This window comes from Protopterus annectens, chromosome 11.part0, assembly GCF_019279795.1.
Source record: "Protopterus annectens isolate FY-2018-M chromosome 11.part0, PAN1.0, whole genome shotgun sequence".
Classification (NCBI taxonomy): domain Eukaryota; kingdom Metazoa; phylum Chordata; order Ceratodontiformes; family Protopteridae; genus Protopterus; species Protopterus annectens.
Window position 1 is genome coordinate 1398223333 of NC_056745.1, and position 24182 is coordinate 1398247514.

Genomic DNA, 24182 nt, shown 5'->3' on the forward strand with positions numbered 1-24182 from the left:
GAGCCGCAGAGGTGATCCCCAAGGTAAATTTCCTATTTTCCATCCAACCATCAAGATTTTTCTTGAAGAGTGCTAATGAGGAGCTTTGATATAAATAGGTAGTTTGTTCCAGAGTATGGGAAGTCTCTGGGACAGGAATCTATCCCTCCAGCATGTTCTGTTTATCGTGTTGACAAGGTTTAGGTCCCTAGAGCATGTAGCTCGGAGGGATTGGGATTTCTTTAAGTGGAGCATGTCCAACAGCTCTGGGTTTGACATAGATTTGTATGTTAGTAGAGATTGCCTTTGAGTAGGCGATATGCAACGGACTAAAGCTGGAGTTTTTTGAGTCGGTCTGCGTAGGGCATCTGTTTGAGGCTGTTAATCCTCTTTGTGAGGTATTTCTGTGGCCTTTCCAGTTGTTGTAGATGTCTTGTGAGGTACATACCAAAAGGGGCATTGTACTCTAAAATGGGTCTAATTAGTGATGAGTAGAAGGGAACAAGGACCTCTTTTTTTCCTGGATGAGAAACCTTTTGTGATGAGGTGTGCCACGTAGAAGGATTTCCTGACTACTGTGGCAATGTGATTATCAAAGGAGAGGCTACTGTCCACCTGTGTCCCAAGGTCTCTTATCACACATTCAATATTAAGTAGACTACCCCCTATGTGGTAGCTCATGGGTAAAGAGTTTTTACCAAAGGGGATGACAAACCACTTTTTGGCATTGAGCTTGAGGCCATGGCTCTGACACCAGGCATCTGTCTCAGTGAGGCCCTTTTGTAGGATGTCTACACTTGTTAGTAGTTTCGATTATGGCTCCTAGTTTGCTGTCATCTGCGAACTTCAATAGCCAAAGACCTTCTGTGTTAGCCTGTACTTCAGAAAAGTAGATACCAAACAGGAGTGGACTCAGGACTGAACCCTGTGGTACTCTACTTGACACTGGTCTGAAGTCGGATTTGGAGTCTGCTACTTTCATAGTGTGGGTTCTTTCAGTGAGCCAGTTGGCATCTCATCTTGTGACATAGGGATTTATACCTAGTTTGTGAGTTTATCTATAACTCCAGATTGGGGGATGGTGTCAAAAGCCTTAGCGAGATCTAGATAGGTTGTGTGAACCACCTTACCCTTGTCTATGGGTTTGATGACTGTTTCAAAGAAGTCTATCAGGTTTAGGAGACATGATCTGCCTTTTACAAACAGGAACTGGGTGGGGTCCAGAATTTGGAGATTACCAATGTCTTTGTTTATAAGTTCCATGATGATATGTTCCATGGCCTTACAGACCAGGCTCATTAGGCTAATGGGGCGGCAGTTCACGGGGTCCGTGGTGGCTCCACTTTTGTGGAGTGGGATAACCATCACAGTGCACCATTCAGTGGGCACAAAGCCTGGGGTGAGGCTATGACTGAACATGGTGCTTAGGAGGGGTGCCAGTTCATACTGTAGCTCATGCAGAACGCAGCCTGGGATGTTGTCAGATGCCATGGATGCTGTGTTCTTGGCTTTGGAGAGTGTGGTTTTTACCTGTGCAGCAGTGATTGCAGGTATAGAGATGGGCCCTTTAGGGTGTGAGAAAGGGGTAAAGTTAGCACCGAACCTATCTGCCAGGATGTTGGCAATATCAGTTGGTTCTGTATATTTAGTGCCATTGTGCTGTAACTCAGAGCAGATCTGAGATTGCCATTGGGATTCTTGACATAGCTATAGAATGCTTTGTGGTTGTCTTTAGAATCAGTGGCGATTTTGTTTTCGTAACTAGCTTTGGAAGATTTTATGAGGGATCTCAGCTTCTTACCGAGGCTGACCAGGGAGTTCCTCCAATCATGGGATTTTACTCTTTTTTTTGCAACAGTTTCATTCTTCTGTTGTAGAGTTTGTTTATGGCTGGGCCCACCAGATTGGCTTCCTTTTTTAGAGGATAGCATCTTGGTTCTGTTAGGGATAGCATGATCCATGCACTCATGTAAGTGCTTATAAAGTGCATCTGTGAAGGATTCAGCAGTCATACCTCTGTTGTCCGTCTACATGGGTGTCGTGAAGTTTGCCACTTCTGTCTTACGAAGCATGAAGTTGGCTTTGGAGAAAGTTTTTACGGTGGTTTCCCTAATAGGGGTGGGGGTGGGGGTGGATTTCTGGGGTGATTAGCTTGTGGTCGGATCTGACCAACAAGGAATTGACCTCTGGTGTGGAACACCAGTCACCCATGTTGGTAATGACCAGGTCTAGGATATTGCTGCCCCTGGTGGGGGTGTGGATAAGCTGATCCAAGGCACTGGAATTTATGAATTCTAGAAAACGTTGAGCAAAAGAGATGGTACGTGAGTAGTTTTTCCCAGTTAATGGTGGGGTAGTTGAAATCGCCCATTATGAGGGTGTTGGGTTGTACTCTAATATTTTCCAGTGTATTAAGAAATGAGGAGTGGGAATCCTGGGGCATGGTGGGAGATCTGTAACAAGTTACAATTTGCATTGCGGTCTTCCCTAGAGTTAGTTGCAGTTGGATAATTTCGGATGCATTATGCTAAGCAAAGTACAGTTGTGTACACTTCCCATAAATGTAGATGTTCAACTGTATTAACTGTTGCAGTCATTACACTTGGATTATCCTGCTGGCAGGCTACCCTCAGTCGGCCTGAATTCCAAAGTGTTGGTCTGGCGTCAGTTGCTGTCGCCTCTTCCCTGACGTCAGAGCGCCAGGGGTACAAAAGATGCAGCCGACGCCATTTTCTTCAATTTTTCTTGCCCCAGATGTCAGGTGCTCCCAAAAGGGTAGGCTAAAAAGATATGCCAATAAAACAAACATGCACCAAACTATATATATATATATATATATATATATATATATATATATATACCTTCATCTACAAGCAAATACACCACATAGGTTGTATAGATTAGAGAAGTGCAGATAAGTTCCAGCAAAAAAATGGGGAATGGTGGGTGGGTAACCTGGACTGCAACAGTGAATACACTCGAACATCTACATTTATGGTAAGTGTACACAACTGTACTATGTTCTTCGTGTTTCACTGTTGCAGTCATTACACTTGGGTTGAATCCCAAGGCCATGGTTTGGAGGTTGGAGCTAATATAGCATTAGGAGCGGCTATGAGGCCCTGCAGAACTGCAGTGGCAAAGCCTGCCCTGAATTTAGAGTAGAGTGGTAAATAATACTGCTTTGTAAAGGTGTGCATTGAACTCCAGGTAGCAGCCTCTAAAATGTCTTTGGTTGGTACTCCCCTGAGGAAGGCTGCTGAAGTGGCTGCTGCTCTGGTTGAATGTGGCCTAATGCCCTTAGGCACTGGCTTGCCATGTTATGAATAGCAGAACTGAATGCAGTGGCCTATCCATTTAGAAATAGCCTGCTTTGAAACAGCCTTCCCTTGTGATCCTGCAGCATATGCCACTAGTAGTTGCTCCGTCTTTCTGAAAACTTTGGTTCTGTTCAAGCAGAAGTGTAGTTGTCTGTGTATGTTCAAAGAATGCAGAATTCTCTCCCCCTTATTCTGTGGGTTTGGATAGAAAGTAGGCAGATGAATAGCTTGGTTAAGGGCCACACTGGACACTAACTTAGGCATGAATGTCGGGTTTGTCCTCAGAGAAACCCTGTCTGGATAAAAAATGATAAAAGGTTCCACAGCCATGAATTGGGATTTCTTTAAGTGGAGCATGTCCAACAGCTCTGGGTTTGACATAGATTTGTATGTTAGTAGAGATTGCCTTTGAGTAGGCGATATACAGCGGATTAAAGCTGGAGTTTTTGAGTCGGTCTGCATAGGGCATCTGTTTGAGGCTGGTAATCCTCTTTGTGAGGTATTTCTGTGGCCTTTCCAGTTGTTGTAGATGTCTTGTGAGGTACATACCAAAAGGGGCACTGTACTCTAAAATGGGTCTAATTAGTATGGCCGAAGAAGGGAACAAGGACCTCTTTTTTCCTGGATGAGAAACCTTTTGTGATGAGGTGTGCCACGAGAAGGATTTCCTGACTACTGTGGCAATGTGATTATCAAAGGAGGCTACTGTCCACCTGTGTCCCAAGGTCTCTTATCACACATTCAATAGTAGACTACCACCTAGCTCATGTATCAAGTGCGTCTCTTATCACACATTCAATATTAAGTAGACTACCACCTATGTGGTAGCTCATGGGTAAAGAGTTTTTACCAAAGGGGATGACAATGCACTTTTTGGCACTGAGCTTGAGGCCATGGCTCTGACACCAGGCATCTGTCTCAGTGAGGCCCTTTTGTAGGATGTCCACACTTGTTAGGAGTTTCGATTATGGCTCCTAGTTTGCTGTCATCTGCAAACTTCAATAGCCAAAGACCTTCTGTGTTAGCCTGTACTTCAGAAAAGTAGATACCAAACAGGAGTGGACTCAGGACTGAACCCTGTGGTACTCTACTTAACACTGGTCTGAAGTCGGATTTGGAGTCTGCTATTCATAGTGTGGGTTCTTTCAGTGAGCCAGTTGGCATCTCATCTTGTGACATAGGGATTTATACCTAGTTTGTGAGTTTATCTATAACTCCAGATTGGGGGATGGTGTCAAAAGCCTTAGCGAGATCTAGATAGGCTGTGTGAACCACCTTACCCTTGTCTATGGCTTTGGTGACTGTTTCAAAGAAGTCTATCGGGTTTAGGAGACATGATCTGCCTTTTACAAACAGGAACTGGGTGGGGTCCACAATTTGGAGATTACCATTGTCTTTGTTTATAAGTTCCATGATGATATGTTCCATGGCTTTACAGACCAGACTCATTAGGCTAATGGGGTGGCAGTTCACGGGGTCCGTGGTGGCTCCACCTTTGTGGAGTGGGATAACCATCACAGTGCACCATTCAGTGGGCACAAAGCCTGGGGTGAGGCTATGACTGAACATGGTGCTTAGGTGGGGTGCCAGTTCATACTGTAGTTCATGCAGAACGCAGCCTGGGATGTTGTCAGATGCCATGGATGCTGTGTTCTTGGCTTTGGAGAGTGTGGTTTTTACCTGTGCAGCAGTGATTACAGGTATAGAGATGGGCCCTTTAGGGTGTGAGAAAGGGGTAAAGTTAGCACCGAACCTATCTGCCAGGATGTTGGCAATATCAGTTGGTTCTGTATATTTAGTGCCATTGTGCTGTAACTCAGAGCAGATCTGAGATTGCCATTGGGATTCTTGACATAGCTATAGAATGCTTTGTGGTTGTCTTTAGAATCCGCGGCGATTTTGTTTTCGTAACTAGCTTTGGAAGATTTTATGAGGGATCTCAGCTTCTTACCGAGGCTGACCAGGGAGTTCCTCCAATCATGGGATTTTACTCTTTTTTTTGCAACAGTTTCATTCTTCTGTTGTAGAGTTTGTTTATGGCAGGGGACCACCAGATTGGCTTCCTTTTTTAGAGGATAGCATCTTGGTTCTGTTAGGGATAGCATGATCCATGCACTCATGTAAGTGCTTATAAGGTGCATCTGTGAAGGATTCAGCAGTCATACCTCTGTTGTCTGTCTACATGGGTGTCGTGAAGTTTGCCACTTCTGTCTTAAGAAGCATGAATTTGGCTTTGGAGAAAGTTTTTACGGTGGTTTCCCTAATAGGGGTGGGGGTGGGGGTGGATTTCTGGGGTGATTAGCTTGTGGTCGGATCTGACCAACAAGGAATTGACCTCTGGTGTGGAACACCAGTCACCCATGTTGGTAATGACCAGGTCTAGGATATTGCTGCCCCTGGTGGGGGTGTGGATAAGCTGATCCAAGGCACTGGAATTTATGAATTCCAGAAAACGTTGAGCAAAAGAGATGGTACGTGAGTAGTTTTTCCCAGTTAATGGTGGGGTAGTTGAAATCACCCATTATGAGGGTGTTGGGTTGTACTCTAATATTTTCCAGTGTATTAAGAAATGAGGAGTGGGAATCCTGGGGCATGGTGGGAGATCTGTAGCAAGTTACAATTTGCATTGCGGTCTTCCCTAGAGTTCGTTGCAGTTGGATAATTTCGGATGCATTATGCTAAGCAAAGTACAGTTGTGTACACTTACCATAAATGTAGATGTTCGACTGTATTCACTGTTGCAGTCATTACACTTGGGTTATCCTGCTGGCAGGCTACCCTCAGTCGGCCTGAATTCCAAAGTGATGGTCCGGCATCAGTTGCTGTCGCCTCTTCCCTGACGTCAGAGCGCCAGGGGTACAAAAGATGCAGCTGACGCCATTTTCTTCAGTTTTTCTTGCCCCAGATGTCAGGTGCTCCCAAAAGGGTAGGCTAAAAAGATATGCCAATAAAACAAGCATGCACCAAAATATATATATATATATATATATATATATATATATATATATATATATATATATATATACCTTCATCTACAAGCAAATACACCACATAGGTTGTATAGATTAGAGAAGTGCAGATAAGTTCCAGCAAAGAAATGGGGGATGGTGGGTGGGTAACCTGGACTGCAACAGTGAATACACTCGAACATCTACATTTATGGTAAGTGTACACAACTGTACTATGTTCTTCGTGTTTCACTGTTGCAGTCATTACACTTGGGTTGAATCCCAAGGCCATGGTTTGGAGGTTGGAGCTAATATAGCATTAGGAGCGGCTATGAGGCCCTGCAGAACTGCAGTGGCAAAGCCTGCCCTGAATTTAGAGTAGAGTGGTAAATAATAGTGCTTTGTAAAGGTGTGCACTGAACGCCAGGTAGCAGCCTCTAAAATGTCTTTGGTTGGTACTCCCCTGAGGAAGGCTGCTGAAGTGGCTGCTACTCTGGTTGAATGTGGCCTAATGCCCTTAGGCACTGGCTTGCCATGTTGTGAATAGCAGAACTGAATGCAGTGGCCTATCCATTTAGAAATAGCCTGCTTTGAAACAGCCTTCCCTTGTGATCATGCAGCATATGCCACTAGTAGTTGCTCCGTCTTTCTGAAAACTTTGGTTCTGTTCAAGCAGAAGCGTAGTTGTCTGTGTATGTTCAAAGAATGCAGAATTCTCTCCCCCTTATTCTGTGGGTTTGGATAGAAAGTAGGCAGATGAATAGCTTGGTTAAGGGCCACACTGGACACTAACTTAGGCATGAATGTCGGGTTTGTCCTCAGAGAAACCCTGTCTGGATAAAAAATGATAAAAGGTTCCACAGCCATGAGTGCCTGTAGCTCTGAGACTCATTGTGCAGAAGTTATTGCTAGGAGCAGAGCTGTTTTCCAAGATAAAACTTTATATCAGCTGTAGCGGCTGGCTCAAAAGGAGGCAGGGTGAGTTTTTCCAAGACATAATTGAGGTCCCATGCAGGTATTCGTGATCTCCTTGGAGGCCTTAAGTTTTTGGCTCCTCTGAGGTACTGCCTTAACAAAAGATGAGAAAATATTGGTGGCTCTGTATTGTAATGAGCTGAAATGGTAGAGGCATGAATTTTAATTGATGAAAAGGATAGGCCTTTGTCTAGCATCTCAGTTAAGTATTGCAAAATCTGAGGAATATTTGGTATAGCTGTGTCAAATCCTTGTGCCTGGTTCCGAGCACAGAATCTCTTCCATTTTCCAGCGTAAGATTTTCTGGTACTAGGCCTTCTGGCCTCCAAAATGACATCCATCACAGCTTTCGTGAGAGGCGCATTTTATATGACTACATTATTCACCATGCTGCCAGATTTAAGGTCTTTAGCTGGCTGTGCAGGATCTGATTGTCTTGTTGGGATAGTAGATGAGGTATTTGAGGCAAGTTCCAAGGCTGGCATTGAGACAAGTTCCTTAGAATTGGATACCAGTACTGGCGGGGCCAGTCTGGGGCAATCAGTATCATTTTTGGCTTCTCTTGTCTGACCTTTAGGAGTACCTTGGGGAGGAGAGGCAGTGGAGGAAAGGCATATACTGCTAAGTTTTTCCAGCTGAAAACTTTCCATGCTTGTCTGTGATAAATCCTTGTGCAGAATCTTTTTAGTTGGTAGTTGTGAGGAGAGGTAAATAGATCTATCTCTGGGCATCCCCATTTCCTTGAGAGAGAATTCTGCTTTCTTTGGACATACACAGACAACTACACTTCTACTTGAACAGAACCAAAGCTTTCAGAAAGACAGAGCAACTACTAGTGGCATATGCTGCAGGATCACAAGGGAAGGCTATTTCAAAGCAGACTATTTCTAAATGGCTCCAATTTCCACTCGTGGGGATCCATGAGGTTCCTGCTTAATTCGTCTACCAGAGTATTCATCTTTCCTGGCAGGAATTGTGCCTGCAGATGTACTTGGTAAGTCAATGCTGTGTCCCACAAAGTCATGGCTAGTCTGCAAAGGGGGTAGGAATGAGTGCCTCCCTGCTTGTTTATATACCACATGACCGTGGTGTTGTCTGTCTTTATCAGTAGTTGTCCTGGATGAAGTAGGTCCTTGAAGGCTGTCAGGGCATTCTGAACAGCTAGCATCTCTTTTTGATTGATATGTAGATGCATTTGGTTTGCGGACCATGTGCCTTGAATACACCTTCCTGCCATGTGGGCCCCCCAGGCATAATCTGATGCATCCGCTGTTAATGACTGCCTGGCTGGGGGTAAAGTGAATGGCTGCCCCTTGTTCTGGTGGCAAGCCTTCACCCACCATCGAAACTCCTGTTGCAGGCAGGGAATGAGGGTAATTATTGTTTGCAGACTGTGGCAATGTTGAGTCCAAACACTTTTTACGTACCATTGAAGTTTCCTCATATGCAGTCTGGCATATGGAATTAGTAGAATGCAGGATGCCATGAAGCCCAAAGTCTGCAGAATGTTTCTGGCAGATAACTGGTCCTTTGTTGCTAACAGGTTGAAATAGGTAGTCAGTTGTCTTTGTTTGTCTGGCGTGAGATAAGCCATCTGAGCAGTTGTATTTAAGCTTGCACCCAGAAATATTATCTCTTGAGAGGGTACTAGTTTTGATTTCTTTTCGTTGACTGTGTACCCTAGGCCTGTTAGAAATCTCTTTACAAATGCCAGATGCTGTAGTAGAATGTCCTTGTTCTCTGCTTGAATGAGGCAGTCATCCAAGTAAGGATATATTTGTATTCCTCTTTGTCTGCAGAATGCAATTACTGGTGCCAGGCACTTTGTGAAGACCCTGGGCACAGTAGATAAACAAAAGGGCAGTGCAGAGAATTGGTGCAGATTTTGTTCCATTAACCAAGCATGCCTCTTGATGACAGAACCCGTAACAGTGGCCCTGCAGGAGGCCTCCAAAGAATCAAAACCACATTGCAAAGTATGCTTTCCAACTTGTTCAGCTGCATGAAATAAATCCTGCATTTCTTTGTTTTCTGCACATTCAGAATTTATCAACATTTTCTGTTTAAGCAGTGACATAAAATATTGCTGATATTTGAGCATATGAAACTGACAATTTAAAGCTCTTATAGCCAAGGTAGCAGAAGTGTAAATCTTTTTTCCCCATCTGTCCAATGCCTTAGAATCCCTGTCTGAAGGGGTAGGGTTTTCTGCAGTGGAAGCCTTGAACCCTTTGGGATCCTGAGAAATTGTTTCTGGGCTAGTAGCGGGGTTTTTGAAAAGGAATTTATGAGAGTCAGGAACCCTGTAGTATCTGTCCGGCTTAACAGGAGCTGGAGGTAAGGAGTCAGAGATCAAACTGGACTCTGAAAATACATCACCTACAATGTCTAACACAGGTGGAATAGCTAGTGGCCTGTGTTGTGGTAGTAAAAGGAAGTCTCTGAGCCTTTTCTTAGATTCTGAAAAATCTTGGCTCTTCCAGTGAAAATGTTCCCTCATGGTATGCAAGGTTTCCCCAAAAGAGTAATCCTCAGGAGGAGAGGCTGAAGGGATAGATTCTTCAGCATCAGAATCCTCATAAGGAGGAATTGAGTATTCCTGATCAGAAGAGGAATCAGATGAAATGGAAACCTGATCTGAAGATTCATAATCTGTCTCTTGCCTAGGCCTTTTATCAGGAGGGGGTGGGAACCCCTGATCAAAGTAATTAGGTCTTCGGCCATTTTGAGCATCTGTTTTTTGGGCATGAAGGCATGTCCATGAGGCTGTTGTACTTGTTTCTTTGTCCTTAAAGGTGCTTTAGTCTTTACCTTTGAAGCTGAAGTCATTTTAATGTATAATTGAGTAGGTCTGAAAACACCTTCAGAAGCCGATGCCTGCTCAGCGGCTCCAGACCCATCTGAGGGAATAGTCTCCGAAGGTCCAATACTTTGATCTTCCAGCGGCCTAGTTGACTCCACGTGGGAGTCTGTAGTGGCCTGCGGGTCTAAAGTAGCGGGCGTCAGGGGCTGCGAAGTCGCCTCACTGAGAACCGGCGACTGGCTTAGAAGAAGCCTCGTCGTCGGTTTTGGACCTCGGATGCTTGTTCTTTTCTTTTTCTTTGTGTTTCTTGTGAATTCCGGTAGTCAGATGGTTATCCGACGACATTGTATAATTAAACCTTCTGCCAAAATAGTGTAATGAAAAATCGTACTGCTGCTTAATAGTGCATTGGTTAAATCTAGCACAAAACCGACAACTAGCAACTTCGTGATCAGGGCCTAGGCAAGGAATACAGTACGAATGAAAGTCCTTATGAGGTATTTGCTTCCCACAAGAAATACAATTATTAACTTTTTCTGACATTGGTCTGGAGCAAGAAAAAAGTTTCCCCAACGGGGTACTTAGTTTTGAAGAAGACTTCGGATCTGAAATTCGAACATGAAAATCTCAGGAGTCAGCCGACCGGCACTTGCGAACTGCTTATGCTTCGGGCACAGAGCAGCAAGACTGAAGAAAATGGCATCGGCTGCATCTTTTATACCCCTGGTGCTCTGACGTCAGGGAAGAGGTGACAGCAACTGATGCCGGACTTAGACTTTGGAATTCAGGCCGAGTGAGGGTAGCCTGCCAGCAGGATAACCCAAGTGTAATGACTGCAACAGTGAAACACGAAGAACATCTAGCCTGGATGTGTGGATATCCTTAATGAATATGGATATGCCTCCGCCTTTAGTGTTTCAGTCCAGGTTAGGTGGCTGAAAGGTGTGGTATGAATTATAGCCTGGCAATGCAGAGGTGCTCTCTGGAGTCTTGAACCAGGTCTCTGTCACTGCACAGATGTCGATGTTCTCCATTTTAAGGAGTGTCTCGAGTGAATGCATTTTGAGGTTTTGACTTCTAGCATTGAGTAGCATTACCCTCAGATTTTGCTTGCTTGCACCTGTTACGGTGGTGAATTTGTCATTTGAACCTTGCCTAAAAAGGCACTATAGGGGTGGCAAGAGCCTTAGCCAGTGCCTGGAATCCCAAGGGCGAAAGGTACAGGCCATCTCTGGCAAAGCATTGTGGTCTGTTGATCATGTCATCCCAGGCAGACAGATACTGGATCCCCTTAGAATGACACCAGAAGATTAGCTAATTGTTGAAGTCAATCATTTTGTCCTTGTACTGTGGTATCATTCTGGATGATGGCAGGACACTACTCAGGGCTAACATCATACCTGCCTGGGCTACAAGATTGGAGAGCTCCTCCATGTCTCTTTTCATGTAGTCTAGGGAGGTACATCTTAGGTCATTCACACCAACATGGACAGTGACAGAGTCATATTTATACTTGTTGTGGAGCGACCTGAGTGCATGCATTATGTGGTGGATCCTGGCACCCAACAGGCAGCTGACAGTAACTTTCTCCTTGTTTAGCCTAAAGAGTGGAACACCAGTGTGCCTGACTATAGAGTCACCTATGACTAGAGTGTTGGGTATGCTGTTATGTTTTATAGGCTGTGGCTGAGTGTCACACTGAGTTTGTGGGCTATGTGTCATTTGGGTTGTGTTGTGGGGGGGTGGAGGTTGCTTGCATTTCTGCTTTGGAGGTCTCTGTTGCTTGAGCAGATTTTTATTGAGAGCCTCTGCGAATCTAGGTGTGTGTTTTGTGTTTCTATGTGTCTGTTTTGGTGGTGTAGATTTTGAGGGACTATGGGATGAGTGTGGTATGGTGCAAGTGTTTACCTTCTCCTCTTGACTGTCTATTCCAGTCTTGCTTGAAGAAAGCTTTGCTTCCAGTTTGGCTATATAAGTGCATTTCTCACAGGTGGTAGTGTTTGGTGGTAGGAGGAAAGGGTTGTCTGTGTACATGAGGCAATTGCTGCATTGTCCCAAGATGCCCAGAGTCATCAGGTAGACAGGAGAAAACACCGGGAACTGACCCTTAGACATGGCTGGATAGGTGCTTATTTATTAAGTACTAAAAACTGTTGTCCTCTAGACAAGTGAGGAAAGTTGAGTGCTGTAGTAATTTGTAGCTTATTTAGTGCTTATAACAAGTTCTGAACAAGTGCTGAGATCAAAGAAACAGATATGAGTGCTAAAACTAAAACACTGGCTAGTTTTAAGGGAAAATTTAAAGAGCAGACTATATGGCGCTGGGAATAGTTTGACCTTAGCTAAGCGGCGATGCATAAAGTGTATTTTTTTTTTTTTATTTATAACAGTAGCAAATGAGCAAACTGATTTAAACAAATTAACCAATTAACCAATAAAAAGCTGAAAACTGAGCCCTGTTCCAGCATTCCTCAATCAGACAAATTCTAACTGCACACTCCTGCCACTGGGGTGCATGGGAACCTTCTCCAAAAACAGATGGTCTGGATTAGTGCTCAAGTTATACAACCAAAGCTAGATTCAGCACGTCTGAATTTAGTCTATGCTATAGCAAACAAGGCATACTAATTTCAGAAAGAAACAGTTCAAATAAGCAGGCACAATAAGCCTTTAACCAGAAACTCACAGCTCAGAAGGGAAGAATCTACCCTCTCCTCCCACAAGAGTGCAGATCACACCTTCTTAATGTAAAATAACTGGCCTGAAGCCAAAGTGCTTAAACCAGAACTAATACACTTTTAGAATAACAGACACTAAGCCTTCAATCAGCAACTCGCAACTTAGAAGGATGTAAGCAATCTGTCCTGCCGCAACAGTGCAGACCACAAACCTTCTTAATGTAAAACAACTGGTCTGAAGCCCAAGTGCTTCAACCAAAGGCTTAGAATAACAGTTACAATTTATTCAGGCTACTAACAAGCAATAATAAATATAGCAGAATAAATGCAATTAAGTACTTTTACGAACAAGCAGCAGATATATATATACATATATATATATATATATATATATATATATATATATATATATATATATATATATATAGATATATATATACATATTTTAAATACATACATATATATATATATATATATATATATATATATATATATATACATACACACACACACATATACACATAGACATAATAACCTGGTATCAAGGAAATGCAGTTTTCAAGCCTTAAGGGTAGTGCACACTTTCCTTACATACACACACATACATACACACACACACACACACACATATATATATATATATATATATATATATATATATATATATATATATATATATATATATCTACATAAACATATAAAACCAAACCAATGAACTGGTGCACGCTAACTTCCACTGTGCACAGACCAAACCAAATACACAAAGCAGAAGGGTCCAGCAAATAGAAACACCCGACTACTTTTACAATAATAAAGCCAAGTCAGGAACACAATTTAATGTAGAGGCAGAACCATTTTAAAACACATTAAATGTTTTCCAAATAATTCATCTAGCTGCTCAACACACAGATGGGAAACCAATAACTCCACTACAAACCGGTTTTGCCCCTGGCGTCATCAGTGCAATAGTACATCCATTGTAATGTTTCTACATTTTATACATTAAATTTCAAAGTCACATCAACCCATTAACTCACATCAAACATATACATACATAAATATTTAAATGTTCAAATGTATATACATATATACATGCAACAAAGCAACCTAGTGAAAAAATATATCAAAAAACTTCATTCAACCCACATAACTAAACCTTATATGAATCCATCAGTGTAAATGATTATACAAAACCTGGTAAACACAGAAAAAAGAAAACAAGCATATTAAATATCCACACAAAATCATATACAAAAAGTATACAATCCTACTTTGCTTTAATCTGACTGATCCAGTGTAACAGTTTGAAGATGAATGCTCAGCATTTGTATCTTACATCAGTCTCCTGCATTATGTGATTCTAATTACCAAGGAATTATATGGCTGTCTGAATATGTTCTCTTGAAATATGCGCTAATTAGTTTGCCTCTGCAAGTTGCCATCACACATACAGATATTAATGTTGCAAGACTGCTAGATGTATCAAGGAGTCAAGCTTATTCTTGAATTCCACAAGGTCCCGACCTAGTCTGTTATTCCAGTGTAACATAACATCATCTTCTGTCTCATGAATGAAGGCCAGTTTACTCTTAAAGAGTGGTAAGGCTCTATCACCTTTTCATTGTAAGTTTATTTTCCATCAGATAGTATTCTTAATATTGTTTGAAGCCCTCAGGAGAGCCCCCCTCCAAAAGTGAAGAACGCTGGAGTATCTGCTCTACTCATTTGACCATTTTCCTTATTATTAGCATCTGTCCAGGCTGTTTTTAGAAAATTGCCCAGTGTCAATATCTAAGGAATCTCAAGCAGAACACCACAGTAGATTAAATTATTTTCCCAGTTTCTGTGTGGTTTTTAAGCTTTTCATTTTCCTTTTGGCTTGAAGTGGATTTTTGTCTAGATCTAGAAGTCCCATAGTGAATTCTGAACATCATAATTACAGCTCACTTTCACAAAATTCATTTGGTTTTATCATTCCTGGCCTACAATCGTGGTCTGTTGGATTCATAAATACCTGTAGTCATTATGGTCATTTTAAATGGTCTTTTTTACAGACACTCATCTTACATTGTAAGGTTTTAGAATTAATCCTGCAATGAATTGAACACCCACTTTAAACTTTTCAGCAATTGTCTCTTCATTTCTGACCAAGGCAGAATAATTCATTCTGAAAAAAAAATGGCAAAATAAAGCTCATGTTTTTGACATGAACTTGAATTTCAAAAACTGATCAAAGACCAAATTGAAATGGATGTTAGAAATTTTATTACTATATAATGATTTAAAATGTAGCTTTTGTTAATTTTGTGAAGATAACATTACATAGTTTGTGATAACCTTAAAAAGAAATAAAGACAAAAAGATAAGGCAAAAAAAAAAAAAAGAATTGCACAACAATGTAGTATATGCACCAAAATGTTTGGTAACCAAGGCATTGCATGATAAACTTGCTCTGCAGGTGCAGCAAAAACAATGCAAAATTATTTCACAGACTAACTTATGTATGTATGCAGGTTTGAAAGGAGTAGAAACATGAGATACTGTATTAGACAGATAGAAAGACAGACAGATAGTTAGACAGGTAGATAGATAGATAGATAGATAGATAGATAGATAGATAGATAGATAGATAGATAGACAGACAGACAGACAGATAGACAGATAGATAGATAGATAGATAGATAGATAGATAGATAGATAGATAGATAGATAGATAGATAGATAGACAGATAGATAGATAGATAGATAGATAGATAGATAGATAGATTGGCAGATAGAGAGACAGAGAGAGATATAGATAGATAGTGTAGAAAACCCAAAACTTACTGTAGACAGCATACTGTGGAGAACAGTACCACTCTCTGATATACTGACACAATACATGAAAAGAATGACTGCTCCATTATGAAATGTTTTTAAAAGGACCTATGTCCCACTGCAAGCTTCATTTAAGGCTCTTCACCTATATCCCACTTTCTAAATACACTACCTCCAAGTTCAAATCACTTTAGAGAAAAAGCAAATGCATTTATTCATTTTTCAATGACTTGGTATAATCTCTGAAGTAGAATATGTAAAGAATAAGTGTCTATGGTCAAATCCCATACATTGGGGGTGCAACCCCTAAAGAATGCTACAAGACTGCTCTCTTTTACATATGTCTTTTGTAGTGGTCATTTGGATAGTGAGACAGTGTGGGTGGTATAATGAGTATTTGGCAGTTAGGTACTGAGAAATCAAAGTAGGCCCTTATGGTTACAAGCCAGGTCTACTAAAGTTGCTTGTGTGCTAGTGCTTCCAGTCCACTTGCTTGCCACCACTTGTTTGAAAAAGCAAATACTCTAACTGCCACTAGTCCGGTCTCCTGTTTGTACATAGTGCTCCCAACACCCAATATTATAAACTACATCACTCTAAAATAACCTAAACCCTAAACCTAAACATCCCACTCAGTTCCCAACATGACTCCTCAGTTCCTCACCCTTAACTTCCATTCCCACTCCCTAATCCTGAATCACTCCCTAAATCTAAAACTCCAACTCCCCAAACCTAAATTCCCTGACCATTCCATAACCATATCCCTAAAACTCCCTTCCTGCTCCCTATACCTAAAACTCCAACTCCACCACTAAACCGAATTTCACCGACTGCTCCCTAACCATAACACTCTTTTCCTGCTCCCCCATCATTTCCTAACTTTAACCTCCCTTCCCACTCCCTAGCCCTAAAAGCCCCCTCTTGTTCTGTAATCCTTAAGCCCCCCCTCCACTTCCTCCCCACAGCTGCTTGCCTGAACTCGTATTTGAGTTTGAGCATGAGCAGGTGCCTAGCTGAGCTCAAGAGGCTCAAGAAAGTAGTAGCAGAGCCTGTAGTAATCCCTTGCAAGCTATTTGATTGGCAAGCACTTCATTGAACATCATTCAGTGAAGTAAAATAGATGGAATTAATAAACTGAAAACAATTTGTTACACAAAGTCTCTCACATTCCCCTTTTACAGGCCTGTGCCCTCTTCTAAACTTCCAACTATTATAATTCCAAGATCACCAAACCTTGAGGTACATAATTTTATTTGATAGCAACCTATTAGATTTTCATTCTTTCATATTTGACCATGTTTATAGATGCCTATAAATACATACATACATGCACATACATTTTGTGTAGCTAGTATATTTTATTTGCGCCTTCTATAATCTATAATCTATAATCTATAGCCCTTCTGTTTACCCACTGCCCATCCTAGGCCTTCTTGAGTGACTGTATGATTTTATACTCTATCAATTGTTCAGATAGCCTGTTTCAGTTATCTACTACAGTTTCTATTAAGTAATTTCTAATATGCAGTTTGAATGTTGCATCCCTAATCTGGTAGGCACGACCCCTCCTATATCCTTTTTCTTTTCTTCTTGAGCTATTTTACCATTGTCTGTCCACCAGTATGTCTCCCTTTTGTTACCTATCTACAGAATAGGTTTTAACTTCTATAACACCTCCTCATACCATTTGTCTTCCATTTACTTTCTAACCTGTTACCCTCCCAATTTTTATCTTTTATTCTAGCTTGATATCCTTATCCTGGTATGGACACTAGAACTGGACACATAATTCTAGTTGGGAGCTTTCTAGATCTTTCTTGCTTTACCTCTTGTCACAGAACACACTCCCAAAGCTAAAAGTATCAGACACCTGGTGAGCAGTTTTAATGTAGTGTGCTTTTGTAATTGCTGTAGTGACAGCATAAGATAGTGAGCTATAATCGATTATTCTATGTATGTTGATGCAGAACAGTTTAGGACAACTTTTATAGACTGGCAATCTTTGAAATTATAGTTACTTGGAAAGTGGTATGGAAAAAATAAGAAGAAGAAGCTACATGTTATATAAAATTATTGTTTCCTGTCACACAACATATACAGCAATGATTTATTGCATCCAGCTTCCTCCCTCCAAAATACAGACCTGCAGTCCTCAAACTGAACCACTTAATTATTCCATAATCAAAGTCCTATCTGTTACTATAATAAATGGCATACATATGTGTTTAATACCTGTTTTCATGCAGTCAGGTAGAGTTGAAGTAATTTGCTCTTTCTCCTTCACAAGCAGCAATGGAGTGCAGCCTTGTGAAAAGACACTTGCCCACCATCAGAATTTTGCTTGGGCCAACTTTTTATTAATATATTTCCATGAATACATTTTTCAGGGAGCTCTTATCTTTAACTAGAGGTACTTATCGAATTATAACCTTTCTGCCTGACAACACATGGCTCTACAGCTTGATCTTTAGCTGGAGTGTCTTCTCTACTAAAGTCTGCATGTCCTCCCACTATTGTTTATGTTTCCTCCTACAGAATGTATGTATGTGTGTGTGTGTGTGTGTGTGTGTGTGTGTGTGTGTGTGTGTGTGTGTGTGTGTGTGTGTGTGTGTGTGTGTGTGTGTGTGTGTGTGTGTGTGTGTGTGTGTGTGTGTGTGTGTGTGCATCCTGCAGTAGACTGGCATCCTATCCAGATTTAGTATTTCTGTTTTGCTCCCACTGGTTGACATGATAGGATAAAGCAGTTAATTACAGAATGAATCAATCAATACATAAACAAATTCATTTTTGATTGTGGAAACATGTTCTACGACTTCAGCGACTCCCATATCAGACAGTATAAATGTTCTGGTAATCAAAAGTGTTAAAACTCTTAAAGAAATAGACTCCTGTAACCATCATCATCATCATCATCATCACCTTCTTTTGGCTTTTCCTGTTAGGGGTTGCCACAGCGGATCACCTATTTCCATTTCTTCCTGTCCTCTGCATCTTGCTCTGTCACACCAACCACCTGCACGTCCTCTCTCACCACATCCATAAACCTTATCTTAGGCCTTCCTCTTTTCCTGTTACCTGATAGCTTCATCCTTAGCATCTTTTTCCCAATATACTCAGCATCCCTCCTCAGCACATGTCCAAACCAATGTAATCTTGCCTCTCTGGCTTTGTCTCCAACCTTTCCAACCTGGGCTGACCCTCTAATATACTTATTCCTGATCCTGTCCACCCTCGTCACACCGAGTGCAAATCTTAACATTTTCAACTCTGCCACATCCAGCTCTAACTCCTGCCTTTTTGTCAACGCCACTGTCTCCAACCCATATAACATAGCTGGTCTCACTACCCTCTTGTAGACCTTCCCTTTCACTCTTACTGGTACTCGTCTGTCACAAAGCACTCCTGACACTCTTCTCCACCAACTCCATCCAGCCTGTACTCTCTTCTTCACCTCTCTTCCACACTCACCATTACTCTGAAGTACTGATCCCAAGTATTTAAACTCATCCACCTTTGCCACCTCTACTCCTTGCATCCTCACCATTCCTCTATCCTCCCTCTCATTCACACACATATATTCTGTCTAAGTCCTGCTGACCTTCATTCCTCTTCTTTATGGAGCATATCTCCATCTCTCCAGGGTCTCCACCACCTGTTCCCCACTCTCACTACAGATCACAATGTCATCTGCAAACATCATAGTCCATGGGGACTCCTGTCTGATCTCGTCTGTTAACCTGTCCATCACCATTGCAAATAAGAAAGGGCCCAGAGCTGATCCTTGATGTAATACCACCTCCACCTTAAACACATCCGTCACTCCCACCGCAGACCTCATCACTGTCACACTACACTTGTTCATATCCTGTACCACTCTTACATACTTCTCTGACACTCCCAACTTCCTCATACAATACCACAACTCTTCTCTAGGCACCCTGTCATATGCTTTCTCTAAGTCTACAAAAACACAATGCAACTCCTTCTGACCTTCTCTGTACTTCTCCATCAACACTCTCTGAGCAAACATCATATCTGTAGTGCTCTTTCCAGCCATGAAACCATACTGCTGATCACTAATCCTCACGTCCCTTCTTAACCTAGCTTCCACTACTCTTTAATATAACTTAATGCTGTGACTGATCAATTTAATCCCTCTGTAGTTACTACAGCTCTGCACATCACCCTTATTCTTAAAAAATCGGTACCAAAACACTTTTTCTCCATTCCTCAGGCATCCTCTCACTTTCCAAGATTTCATTAAACAATCTGGTTAAAAACTCCACTGCCATTTCACCTAAATACCTCCATGCTTCCACAGGTACGTCATATACATTACCTGAACACAATGACTGATAGTAGTTAATTAGTTGTACATGTTCCTTCTGAGTAAGATGGTAAAACTCACTGCAGCAATGAACTAGTTATAATTTCATTATTTTGAGCAAAATGGTGATATTGAAGGTTTCTCCATTCTAAAAGATGCATGGAGTCTCAGAATTAGTTCACAATGTGTATACATGGAAAAATGGGCAGTCGTGGTGGTGCAGTGGCTAGCGTTGCCGCCTCAACACAAGAGGTTCTCCAGTTCGATTCTTGGCTGGAGTGCCTTCTGTGTGGAGTCTGCATGTCCTCCCTGCAGTCTTCTGGGTTTCTTCCGGGTGCTCTGGTTTCCTCCCACATCCCAAACACATGCTGAAGGTGGATTGGACTCTTTAAATTGGCCTTAGGTGTGAGTGTGTGCATGTGCATGCCTTCTGTAGAAGGTTGGGTGATAGGCTGGCAACTCGACACTGTAAAACTCTGCTGTGGCAACCCCTAATGGAAAAAGGCAAAAGAAGAAGAAGTATGTAACTGGAAAAATAGATGTGATAGAACTTGAAGCTTAAGAAGATAAAGTTAGGATTTCCTTCATGGTGTTGTCAATGGTAAAATAACCTTCTGGTAGAAGTCATTATAACAACAGGTATTAGCTTCTACAGAACGCATTTTGCTTGAGTGGAATTATTGTACAGTTTACATGGCATTAAGGCTGAAAAATGACATCTGTAATGGTACATTTGACTACTTCATTTTGTTGTCTTTCTCTTTGAAGCAACCCTGTCTCCTTTTTCTACATATCTTCATGTATATCTTTTTTGGTTATCAGTTTGCTTTGACATATGACATATCTCTTCTATTTGTTGCATGTAGTGCATACGTTCTGTAAAGACAATGGAAAATAGCAGTTGTTTGTATCTACACCATATTCCAGGGAAATAGCTTTAGCTAAACCTGACCTTTTCACCTGGTACAGCTACAATCTTTCTGGAATGTCTGGTACGCGACTCACTGGCACAACCAGGATTTAAACAGTGCTCTTTGCAGTACATTACTTGAACTTTTCTAGACTGAGCACTATAGATTAAAGCCTACCTGCTGGTTAAGAAAAGATGATGTAAGAGAAAGTAGACCAGTATTATGACAGTTAATCTAAACAAGAGTTCATTCAGTAATTTTGTGTGCTCAAATGATATTCTGAAATTCATTCAGATAATTATTGTGAAGGTACATTGTTTGAAAATGATGTGTAAGATATTACTAACAGCTGTACTAGTTATCATTAGGGTTTAGCAGTCCTTGTTATGAAATGAATTGTGACATTTTAGGCATGACCTGTTGCGTAAGTAAACATTTTCTGAAGTGATTTTTAGTTTGACTCATTTCACTGGTGCATAACTAAAGAAGGCCTTTTTAGACTGATTTAAATGTGCTACAGAATTGTTTTGATTGTGTATGAAGGTAGAGCATACAGAAATAGGATATTGTTGGATATGAAATAAACAGTGAAATGGAAAATTGTTAAATCTGAAGTGAACAGTCAGACCTCTGCAATCTGTGCCATATTTAATGCTATCGAAGTTCAACTTATTTACCCCATTTTGTAGAGGACAGATATCACATACACATACTTGGCCCAGTACAAAACTTAACTTACAGTTTCAGTTTTTGTTCTGCAGACCAATATTCTGTTGAGAGGAGAAAAATCCCATGAAACACTAGCATCAATGGTTCTAATACCTATACACCTGAATGTATCTACAGGTCACCAAGTTTTCATTCTCTGAATGGCAGGTTCCCGAATCATAAAATGCTGAGGGTTAAAATGATGATGACTGTATTCTGTAGGAAGTCACTGCCGATGTAATGTTTATGTGTGTGCTGGTAGTGGTTCCTTTGTTATGCACTACTTCTCCTTTCTTTGAGTTTGTGTGTTCACGGCGTTTGTATATCAAGTATGGGATGTGGGGGCTTCCCTTCAGCACAGTATATTGTGTTTCAACCTTTCATGTGGGAGCTGTTCACTTTTTGGTGCTGTCAGACAGGGCTTCCCCTCATGTAATGGTTAGGTACTGACAAAAAAGTACAAATCCCATCTGGAATTTCAGGCAAACATGCTTACATTTGCCACACAGCAGCTAACTAGTACCTAACATGGTTTCCTAAGAATGAAAACTAAACCTGGAAAAGTCTGGGCAAATAGTGTTTGATCCCAAACCTCAGGTGATGAAAAAATCAATTAGTCTCATATTGTACACTTCCCTTAGAAGTACATACTTTCTTTTTCATCCAGAACTATTCTCAAGAAATTAAATTTACTCTATGCAAATGCTAATGAATTAGAAACTGCACAACATTTAGTGTGCAAAGCTGTAGTGGCTATTAAGCAGGAACTGTTAACAAAAAACTGCCTTGACTGCGTTCTTGAAAGATTTAATAATGACGTTTATTTGAACTGGAGGTACTGTGGCAAAAGTTACCTCTCTGCTAGGCAGACAAGACATTATGACTTCAGCTGACTGATATTTTTTTTCTCTAATCCTGATGAGAAAAGCTGTAAATATGTGCTGGGCAGGAATTTGTCTAATGGGGAGAAGCATAACATTTTGGATAGGAAAGAAAAGCTTTGGCTAGTTAATTTGGGGGCCAAATACTCATGGGGGCTTAAATGAACACCTATAGATATTGTTAATATTGTGATAATTATTACTCCTTTTAGAGACATGTTGGTTTTATAATGGACATGTTTTCAATATGTATTTAAGTGTATATGTATTTATGTATGTGTGTATATATATATATATATATATATATATATATATATATATATATATATATATATTATGTGAATGTGCCGTCTATGAGTATGTATAAGCATATATGTGTATACACATATATAGGCTGATTATGAAATTGATATAGATTATGTATGGGGGTATTATTATATGGTGTTCTTGTCTTTTGTGACTTTGCATATATAAATTGTTCCTGCCTATCCATGAGAATATTGAAGCTTTCACTTTAAAATAAACAACCCCAATTTTGACAATCTATAATTCTCCAGACGTGGTCTCAGAGACCTGTGTGAATACTTGGTTAAGAAACACAGTCAAGTGATGCTATTGTGTTTTGGGAATATTAGATTTATCCATTAGAATTGAATAATTGCTGACTGACCGATGAACATTATGCTGCACAATTGAGCATGTTTTTTTCTTAGTTGCTCTTTATAGGCCAGTGAGATTTACTCAGTCAACAAAATGAAGCAAACAAACTTATAAAAAAGATGTAAGTTGTGGTGTGCAAGTCCTTATTTTATGAACTGCACAGCCATGATCCATACTGTTACTCACTGAGATATGTACCTAATAGTAGTCAGACATTGAAAATCATAGTTTATTGTAAACTCACTGATTCTGAATATTGCTGACTCAGACACACACTCAGAAACTCCATGAGGTAATACTGATTTTCAGGAGATAAGCTTCCATGTACTCCAATATGAGAGTTCATCCTTCACTTTCCCGCTATGTGAGGATTTCATCTCCAAAGCTGTACAGCTTCAGGGATGATGAAAAACTAGGTAAAGTCTTGTCCCTAAGATAGTATGATGTCATAGTTATATAGTTATAGAGTGGGGTATTTGGAGGACACCCACCCCCATGGAACTGGGAGTGCTTGCTCCTGAAAAGGCAATTTTACTTCACATAGTTTCTCTTCTTGTACAACATTTGACAATATACAAACCTAGTGAGTTTGCTTTAGCAAACTATGATTCAACGAGTTTTGACTCAGCAAGACAATATGATTCCTAGTACAGCAGAATGACTTTAAAAAAAACTGAATAATGTAAACCAGAGTTTGAACCTCAGTACCTCTACATGCATATTGTAAAATTCTGAGTACTGAATCAAAAATTCCTGGGTTAAATTTGCAAAAAGGCACTTAAAATAAGTTACCCTGAACTAGTCAAAATGTCACTGTACTTTCAGATTATCTTTCTGATTGTACTATGGTTCTGAATGATATTGTGTGCATTACATAGTTTTTTTTGTAATTTAGTATATGTAATTGGGTCTATATTATAACAACGAAAGTTTAAAATTGCGAACGTTCCAAACATTGAAAATGCAGGACCTCGAACTTGCTATTGTGGGGGGCTACACTCCTCTCACCCCCCCACTAAATATATATACCAACTCCAAGATTGCACTACAGTGAGAAAAGGGCAAATATTCTGATCTTCGCTGTACTGTGAGCTCACAAAAACCACTTTGTGGTCCAGCATTTTCAATATTTGGGGCGTTCGAAATGTTAAACTTTCATTGTTATAATATAGACC

General features: G+C 40.7%; 1 protein-coding gene across 10 annotated transcripts in view; it reads right to left on the reverse strand.

Annotated features, from left to right (window-relative positions):
* LOC122815864 (F-actin-monooxygenase MICAL2-like) overlaps window positions 1–24182 on the reverse strand; it is a gene marked incomplete at its 3' end in the record, with an annotated part of 2588394 nt that overhangs the window by 958262 nt on the left and 1605950 nt on the right.